This window comes from Mastomys coucha, unplaced genomic scaffold, assembly GCF_008632895.1.
Source record: "Mastomys coucha isolate ucsf_1 unplaced genomic scaffold, UCSF_Mcou_1 pScaffold4, whole genome shotgun sequence".
Taxonomy (NCBI): Eukaryota; Metazoa; Chordata; class Mammalia; order Rodentia; family Muridae; genus Mastomys; species Mastomys coucha.
Window position 1 is genome coordinate 21,359,743 of NW_022196910.1, and position 9,068 is coordinate 21,368,810.

Here is a 9,068-nt window from a genome sequence, read left to right on the forward strand (position 1 = left end):
ACCTTAGGATTAATACCTACACTGTAAAAACACAATCTCAAAACCCCAACTTTTCAAAGCCAGCTTTATGGGACCTGGGTACAATATAAATATAAATGATGTTTCTTTCCACTTAGACCATATCTTAACCATCCTTAATGAAATCAAATATCAAATACAATGCTTTTTGCTTTTTGCTTTTTTTTTTCTTTTGGTTTTTCAAGATAGGGTTTCTCTGTGTAGCCTGCCTGTCCTGGAACTTATTATGTAGACCAGGAGGGTGTCTAACTCACAGAACTCTGCCTGCTTCTGCCTGGGATAGAAAGCATGCATCGTTACTGCCTGATTAATACCATGCATTTTCAATACGACTACTAACAAGGATAATAATAGTAGTAATTTCTTAATAATTATTATAATGATTACAGACATAATTTAATAAGCACTCACTATCTTTTTCTCATCAAAGTCTCATGCTTGGGGCTGACCAGCTGGCTCAGTGGACCAAGTCTGAGGATATGCGTTTAATACCTGGAAACCACCTAAAGATGGAAGGAGGGAATTGACCATAAACTTGTCCTATGACTTCCAAATGTGCAACTTGGCTGTCATGCACACCCGTACACTAGCATCATATATGCACATACACACAAAACTAATATCATTCTGAAAAGTTTTTATAATCCTCATGCTTATACACAGTTTATAAATATTGGGGAAGGGACTAAAAAGTATACATAAGTGATTTCAAAACCCGAGAGGCCAATCCCAAGGATAAGGAGGGTGAGTCGGCACCACCCAGATTCCTCTTCACTGAAGGACTTCCTCCCACAGCTGTTCAGAGAGCTGCCCTCCGTTCTGCTCAATCATCCTTAGCTTGCACACAACCCCTTTCAGGATTACTTCAGAACTAGTCAGCAGTCTTGCCCAAGGTCACACTTTTCCAGGGTGACGCCTATCCCATGATGGGATGGCTATATTGTGGGAATTGAAGTCAGCCCAGGCCAATTTAGGACAACATCCCTTGTATTGTGAGAACAGCATGTGGGCTTCACGGGGACTGTAAGCTGGTGTACATCACAGCCGGATGTATCCCCTCGGCTTCTTTCCCCATCTTTCTACAGAGTTTGATCCCAAGGCACCCCATAATAAACATCCTGTGTGCTAAGCTCTGGCTCAGAGTCTGTTTGCTGCCTAGGGAAACTGAGGTACAGCGACGCAATAATTACAAGTGCGCCACCAGTACCAGGTCAATGATGAACTCAGTGCATCGTTGTTTTTTGAGGCTGAGTTCCTCTGTGAAGCCCACACTGTCCATGAATTAGGAAGAAGTTCTGATCTCCCTAATTTAGCTTCCGAGTGCTGGGTTTACAGGCATGGGTCACTACAGCTCCTAGGTCACTGGTATTCACACCAAATATACCGCGTCACTAATAATTTGTCACCAGACTTGATTATAAGACACTGACTCTCAAACAAGTTACATTGTTGGTAATCATAACCTGTCTGTAGATTATCGGGAAGAAAGCCATGGAATAAATACTTTTTAAAACGTGGCTTCTGGGCTGGTGAGATGGCTCAGCGGGGAAGAGCACCGACTGTTCTTCGGAAGGTCATGAGTTCAAATCCCAGCAACCACATGGTGGCTCACAACCACCCGTAATGAGATCTGATGCTCTCTTCTGGTGCGTCTGAAGACAGCTACAGTGTATTTACATATAATAAATAAATAAATCAAAAAAAAAAAAAAACATGGCTTCTGCCTGGCATAGTGGCATATGCCCTTAATCCCAGTACTCCGGAGGCAAAGTCAGGCGAATCTCTGTGAGTTCAAGGCCAGCCTGGTCTACAGAATGAGGTTCAGGACAGCCAGGGATATTGCACAGAATAAATTAACTAGTTAATTAAGTAAGTAATAAAAGTAAGTCTTTAAAAATGATGGTCTCAGTGCCAAAACACCTGCCTATGACTCCATCCTTTCTTCTTTTTTTTTAAAAATTATTTTATGAGCTGGAGAAGTGGCTCAATGGTTAAGAACACTGGCTGGTCTTCCAGAGGACCCGGGTTCAATTCCCAGAACCTATATGGCAGCTCACAATGTCTATAACTCCAGTTCCAGGACTTCTGACACCCTCACACCAGCAAAACACCAATGAACATAAAATGTATTTAGTTTTTGTATATGAGTGTTCTATTTGCATGTACACCTGCATGCCAGACAGAGTGTCTATTCCAATAAAATCACCTTTCATATAGACGAAGTCCAACGTAATCAACCAACCACCACGTGCTTGGTCACCCTGAATCAGTCTTATTGAGGACTCGGTGTTCTCTGCCGCTCTCGCAGATAGAGTGCTGAGCAGTGTCTGCAGCAAGTCCGCCCTGGTGAATGGCAGTCTCACTCCTGAGCCTGGCCATTACCGTCTGTGCTGCCATGGCCCGCATGCTCACGAACCCTCTAGCACGGGACACAGTTAGTTGGAGAACCGGGCTGGCTAACTGGTGTGTCCTATCCAGGGGATTATTAAAATCCTCTTCGGGGTTGGGGGTTTAGCTCAGTGGTTGAGCGCTCACCTAGCTAGCACAAGGCCCTGGGTTCAGTCCTCAGCTCTGAAAAAAGAAAAAGACAAAATAAAATCCTCTTCTGCTGAGCCCACGTGTAAGACTTGGGTGTGCCAGGCACCTTCACATTCTTCCTGCAGTCCGTAACATTTTGTCCCCAGATGCCTTCTCCCGGACCTCCGTGTCACAATTATTTCTCCAACTGTGCTCCTTTCCTGACTACCCAGGAAAAGCACCAGCCATGAGTTAATATGCAATCAAATGTTGGACATTTCTCATGCTAAGCAACACCAACAATCCAGTTTTACGTCCTATCCACTGGGAAGATGTCCCTCCATTGCTACCTTTTGGGGCGATGGTAGTAGGAGGCTACTGTGCTGAACTGCCCATGTTTGGACGATGCCTAGGCATCCATTTTATAGAAGCATCTGTCGAGGAAACCCAGCTGCCCCTTTCTCTGTTGATTAATCGCAGAAGATTCTGTATGAGATTGTGGGTGGTCAAAGGTGAAGAATGGCGGCTCATTCATTGTAACAACTGAATACTATGCTATTGTATCTTTGTACCATAATATAACCTTCCTGTTGTAATAGATTTTTAGCTTATCTGAAATTTTTTTAAAAAATATACTTTTGAACAAACACACACACACACACACACACACACACACACCTAAGAGATTTCTATGGAAACTGGACATCAGAAATCTTGTTTGTTTCTGTGTTGTTTGTGCTTTTGAGATTGGCTCTGACTGAGTAACCTAGAACTCATGGTTTAGACCAGGCTGGCCTCAAACTCATCAAAATTCACCTGCCTCTGCCTTCTGAGTACTAGGATTAAAGTTGTACACCACCATACCCAGTGACAACAGAAAATTTAAAATGAGAGAGAGAGAGAGATCCTCAATGGCCAACCACTCTAACAGTAGTGAGCAAGAGATCCTGTCCCAAACACTCAGGCAAGGGGGCCAGAGAGATGGCTCAGCAGTTAAGACCATTGGCTGCTCTTCCATAAATTACGAGTTCAATTCCCAACAACTGCACAGTGGTTCACAACCATCAGTAATGTGATCTAATGCCCTCTTCTGTCTGTTGTGCAGATATACATGCAGATAGAGCACTCATATACATAAAATTAAAAAAAATCTTAAAAATCAAAACAAAAATCTAAGGTGGATAAAGATTAAAAACACCTAACATTGACCTTTGGCCTCCACATGTGCACACATATACACAAACATGAACACACACATACCCTAAACACATACATACACAAAGAAGTAGAAATGAGTTAATTTAAAACAAAAATATGTCTTTTATTAACTGTGGCAAGTGCATTTCATTCCCCTAAAACAGAGCTTCATCAAGAAACAGATATATTGCCGGGCAGTGGTGGCGCACACCTTTAATCCTAGCACTTGGGAGGCAGAGGCAGGCTGATTTCTGAGTTCGAAGCCAGCCTAGTCTACAGAGTGAGCTCCAGGACATCCAGGGCTACATAGAGAAACCCTGTGTCAAAAAAAAAAAAAAAAGAAAAGAAAAGAAAAGAAAAGAAAAGAAAAGAAAAGAAAAGAAACATGTATCTTCTCAGGTGGTATGAGCCTGTAATCCTAGCATTTGGACAACTGAGTAGGCTAGCCTAGGCAGTAGGATGGCCTGACTTAGAAGGCAGCAAGACTGTCTCAATTAAGAGAGAGATTAGGAGGGAGGCAATGGTATCAAAGGACCGTTCTGACATCTGTTACAGATTTTTCTTGACCATTCAGAAAAGAAGCCGCGTCAGCTGGTTTTGTATCAATTCAACACAAGCTAAAAATATTTGGGGAGAAATAACCTTAATTGAGAAAATGTCCCCCCAAAACCTGGCAGATAAACAAGTCTATAGTATATTTCTTGATTGATGATTGATAAGGGAGGTGCCAGCTATTATGGGTGGTGCTACCCCTGGTCTAGTGATCCTGAGTGCTGTAGGAAGGGGTAACTGAGCCAGCCATGGAGAACAAGCCAGTGAGCAGTACCCTCCATGGCCTTTGCATCAGCTCCTGCCTCCCAGGTTCCTGCCCCAACTTTCTTCAGTGATGAGTTATGATGTGAAACTTGTGTAAGCTAAATAAACCCTTTCCTCCACAATTTGATTTTGGTCATGGTGTTTTATCACAGCAATAGAAACCCTAACAAAAGCTAATGCAATTCAGATTATAAAGCAGATTACAGAATATAATTATGTAACAGAAGATAATATAATTCAGATAATAAGACAAAAGCTAATACAATTCAAGGTGTATGTGTGTGTGTGTGTGTGTGTGTGTGTGTGTGTATGTTGTCACAAACCTGAACTAGTAAAGGAACAACTTTCTCTCTGCAGCCTTGAGGCAGTCTAGTCATTATCATCACCAAATAAGTTCTGGGTGTTCAACTATTTGAATAGAATCCAGCTTATTTAAAATTATCCTGTGGGACTGGAGAGATGGCTCAGCAGTTAAGAGCACTGGCTGCTCTTCCAAAGGACCAGGGTTCAATTCCAGCACCCACATGGCAGCTCACAACTGTCTGTAACTCCTGTTCCAGAGGATCCAACACCCCTATACAGACACACACGCAGTCAAAACACTAATGTACATAAAATAAAATTACATAAATTATAAAAAACTTTAAATTAAATTATTCTGTTGGCTGCCAGTACAACTCCACACTTTACCTAGTAAATCACTTAGCTAGGTAGTAATTTTTACTATTATTTTTATTGCGTGAGATGGTTCAATCTTGTGGGTAACTGTTTAGGAGCCAGGCATGGTAGTACATGCCTATAAGCACTCAGGAAACTGAAAGCATTATGAGTTTAAGGCCAGCTTGGGCTCATGAGATTTTTTTTTTTTATCTTAGAAAAAAAAGTATACTTCAAATCCAACAGAAGTCCTATTCTCTTTAAAATTAGTTGACAAGTTGCAGGTTCGTTTTGGTTAAGCCTTCCTGTAGCTTCCGGAAGTCTATTCTTATACGTCGGCTTAATAATACAACCTTTCTAACTGTACCAGACAAGTAGCCTTGAAACTTGTACTTTGGCCAGAGGGATCGAAGACCTTCAGCTTTCAGCTTAGCACAGTTGTGCGGACAATTCATTCCACCGGTCTTCTTTGTATTTCCTATTTTCCATTATTTAACTTCTGCTCTTGTATATATGTGTCTTGGGCTGGTTTTGCTTTTCTTTGCACATTGCTTGGTTGGGTCTTTGGAATGGTCCCCCACCCAGTTTGCTAAGAGGTGGGATCTCTTAATGAGCCTGATGCTCACTGCTTTGTGGAGGTTTGGTCTCTGGCTATGTAGTGGAATGCTAAATTCTATACCCGATGGTCTAGCCCTATGACAATAACTTCTCATGTTTACAAACCACATCTCAGACATCTCTCCTCTTTTTTCCAAGTTGTGTTCCTTGATTCAAAACTTTGGTTAAATGAAATTGGCTACAGCCAATGAGTGGAGGGAGGGCTTAGAGGTAGATGAGTTTGGAGTAACCTGGTTAGGGGAGATATGACTAGGAGGAGAGGAAGGACAGAAGGAAAGGATGAAGCTGCCAAGAGGGGAGAGGAACCATGAGCAAGTATTTGGGGTATGCTACTGGGGAGGTAGTCAGGCCTGCAGTTAGAAGAATAGATTAGGGGTTACCCCGCCCCCAGTAGTTGTCAAAACCAAATAAAATAACCATAGTCTGAGTCTCATTTATTTGTAGGAGCTTCACCTACTTCCAACCAGGTCTCTGTCATGTGACTACACTCCCTACATAGGAACGTGAATAGGTCACGTAGATCAGAACAGAGTACTCCATGCTAATGAGATGTCTAGAGGCCCTGAGGTTTTAGCCAATAAGCTTCCCTTCCCGGACATTAAATACCTGCAAAAGGTATTTAATCTTGGGCGGATGCAAATGGTATTTAATCTCAGGTCCACCCTGAGGAGGCGATATGTACCCATTTTCCAAGATGAACAATCAGTAAACAGTTTGGAACCAAGGACTGTCTCTCTCATTAAGAACCACTGAGGTGAGCATGGAAAAGGCCCTCGCCTAGAGCGCCTCACTGTCTAACTCTCCTACAGACCCTCTCCGCTCCCAGACAACCACCACCAAAGAGCTAAGCTGGAGTTCCCCTCCACTGGCCTGAGTCTCATCCTCAGCCTGTGGGCTTTCTCCAGTCTCTGGATGTCCAGGAGTCTGAGAACACCCACCTCGGGTCCCTCATCGCAAGCCAGTGGACCCCCAACCCTCCCTCTGTGCAGCGACTGGATGCCCAGAAGTCAGGGAACCCCAGCTTCAGCCCCCCACATCTTAGGCTGCATTTTCCCACCTCTAGAGCAGTATATCTATGTTTCCCTTGGCCCAGCACTGAGGGTCACTAGGGTGAATAGTCTAGTATCTCTGAGTTTCATCTACCCCCCGTTATTCTCACACGCCAGCAAAGGGGCACAACTCAGAAACACACACACAATTTATAATGAATAAAAATAAATCGGTTGCCTCTGGCTGAAACAGTTTTAAATGAACTATAATAATCTAAGCAAACGGTATATTGCTGATATGGAACTCATGTGCCCTAGGGCGTGCTTCCCTTTAACTTGTGAATGAAAAAAAAATCTATCCAACATGGTTGGATAGATTTGATAAAGAATGAGAAAATAGGGGCTGGAGAGATGGCTCAGTGGTTAAGACCCTGACTGCTCTTCCAGAGGTCCTGAGTTCAATCCTCAGCAACCACACAATGCCTCACAACCATTTGTACTGTGATCTGATGCCCATGTATATATGTACATATGTATATGCATATATGCAAATAGACATATACATATATACTTTTAAAAATGAGAAAATATTATATATGCAAATATGCAAAATTAGTGGGGGACCCATGTGACTGCATATATCAACAAGTCCACTTACACAGGGTCCTCATAGGAGGGTGACCTGAGTCCAGACGTCTGAGACTATAATGGTCAACATAGAAAAACATAAAAATTTCATTGGCCTTTATCACTCTAAATTTAAACAAATTCAATGAGTACTTAGGAAGCACGTGATTTTATAATGCTTATTTCATGCCTTAAAGTTATGCAATCTCAATTCTACAGTTGTTTGAACATTTTCATGTTTTTCTTTTCTTTTTTTTTTCTTTTTCTTTTCTTTTTTAATAGATTAAGCTTGGAGCTTTGTATTCCCAAAGGCTTTGGGGGAGTGGAAGCTGCAGGTGTATGTTTGTATTCCCAAGGGAATACACTCCACTGGAGTGGAGGCTGAAGGTGTATCATCTTTGTATTCCCAAGGGCTTTGGCATAGTAAAGGCTGCAGGTGTATGATCTTTGTATTCTCATGATGTTTGGCAGCGTAAAGGCTGCAGGTGCATTTTGGGAGTGCATCCTACTCTGGCAGCATCTTCACACTTGACTTTCTTCTGCAGCTCCTCTGTGATGGCTATCTCACTTGAAGAATTCAACACTAAGCCAAAATGTATCTAGTTTATAGTTTTTCCACTCCCTGAACACACTCTACTGGGGGGGGGGCAGCCCTATCTTTAGCCCTTGCTGCATCTCCCCTAATAGTCTAACCCGGCCTTCGTCAGACTCTGCAACCCTAAGATCTCGTCTTTTTTTCCCTTGATGTCCTGATTCCATATCCCTCATCATCCTTGCTCCTCTGAAGGGACTGGTTGATATTTAGAATTGTAAAACTGGGGCTGGCGAGATGGCTCAGCGGGTAAGCAACCACATGGTAGCTCACAAACACCTGTAATGAGATCTGACGCCCTCTTCTGGTGTGGCCGAAGACAGCTACAGTGTACTTAATAACAAAAACAAAACAAACAAGCAAACAAAAAACAGAATTTTAGAATTGTAAAACTGACTGGCTGAAATTAAATTGTCACGTTTTTTATATTCAGTGGGTTTGTTCTTTGAACCTTTGCATTGCTGAGTAGGCCCTCACAGCTAGCTATGATAATATAAAATGAAATGTTTATCATTACCAAAGAGCATTTTTTTTTTTAGTAGAGAATAGAGTTTATTCAGGGCATGGGGAGGGGAGTTAAGAGGGTAGTAGAGACAGAGAAAGGCAGAGAGAGGGAGAGAGAAGAGAAGCAGAGGCTGGCCATGAACATCTGGAGAGAGGGGGAAGGAACAGGGAAGGGAGGGGGGAAGGGAAGAGCCCAAGAGGGCAAGAGAGAAGCAGGAGTGCTACGCACACTCGTCTACTCCAGTCACATCCATAATATCGGGGATAAAATCCTGATAAAGGATAAGAGGCAATAAGACTTCAAAAGGAGTTCTGTGTGTGCCTCCTGGATTTCAGACTAGTCGCTGGAACTCAGACGTGTTCCAGATTAGTCTCTCCAATCATCAACACGGCCTCATATTTAGGCATAAAGCTACCCCAAGTAATGATTTGTAAATGGTTAAGATTGGGGATTGTCTCCTGGCAAACACAATGTTTCCAACTATCCTAGTTTAATGTTTTAAGTACTAGAGAGTAATTGAAAGGTTTCCCTC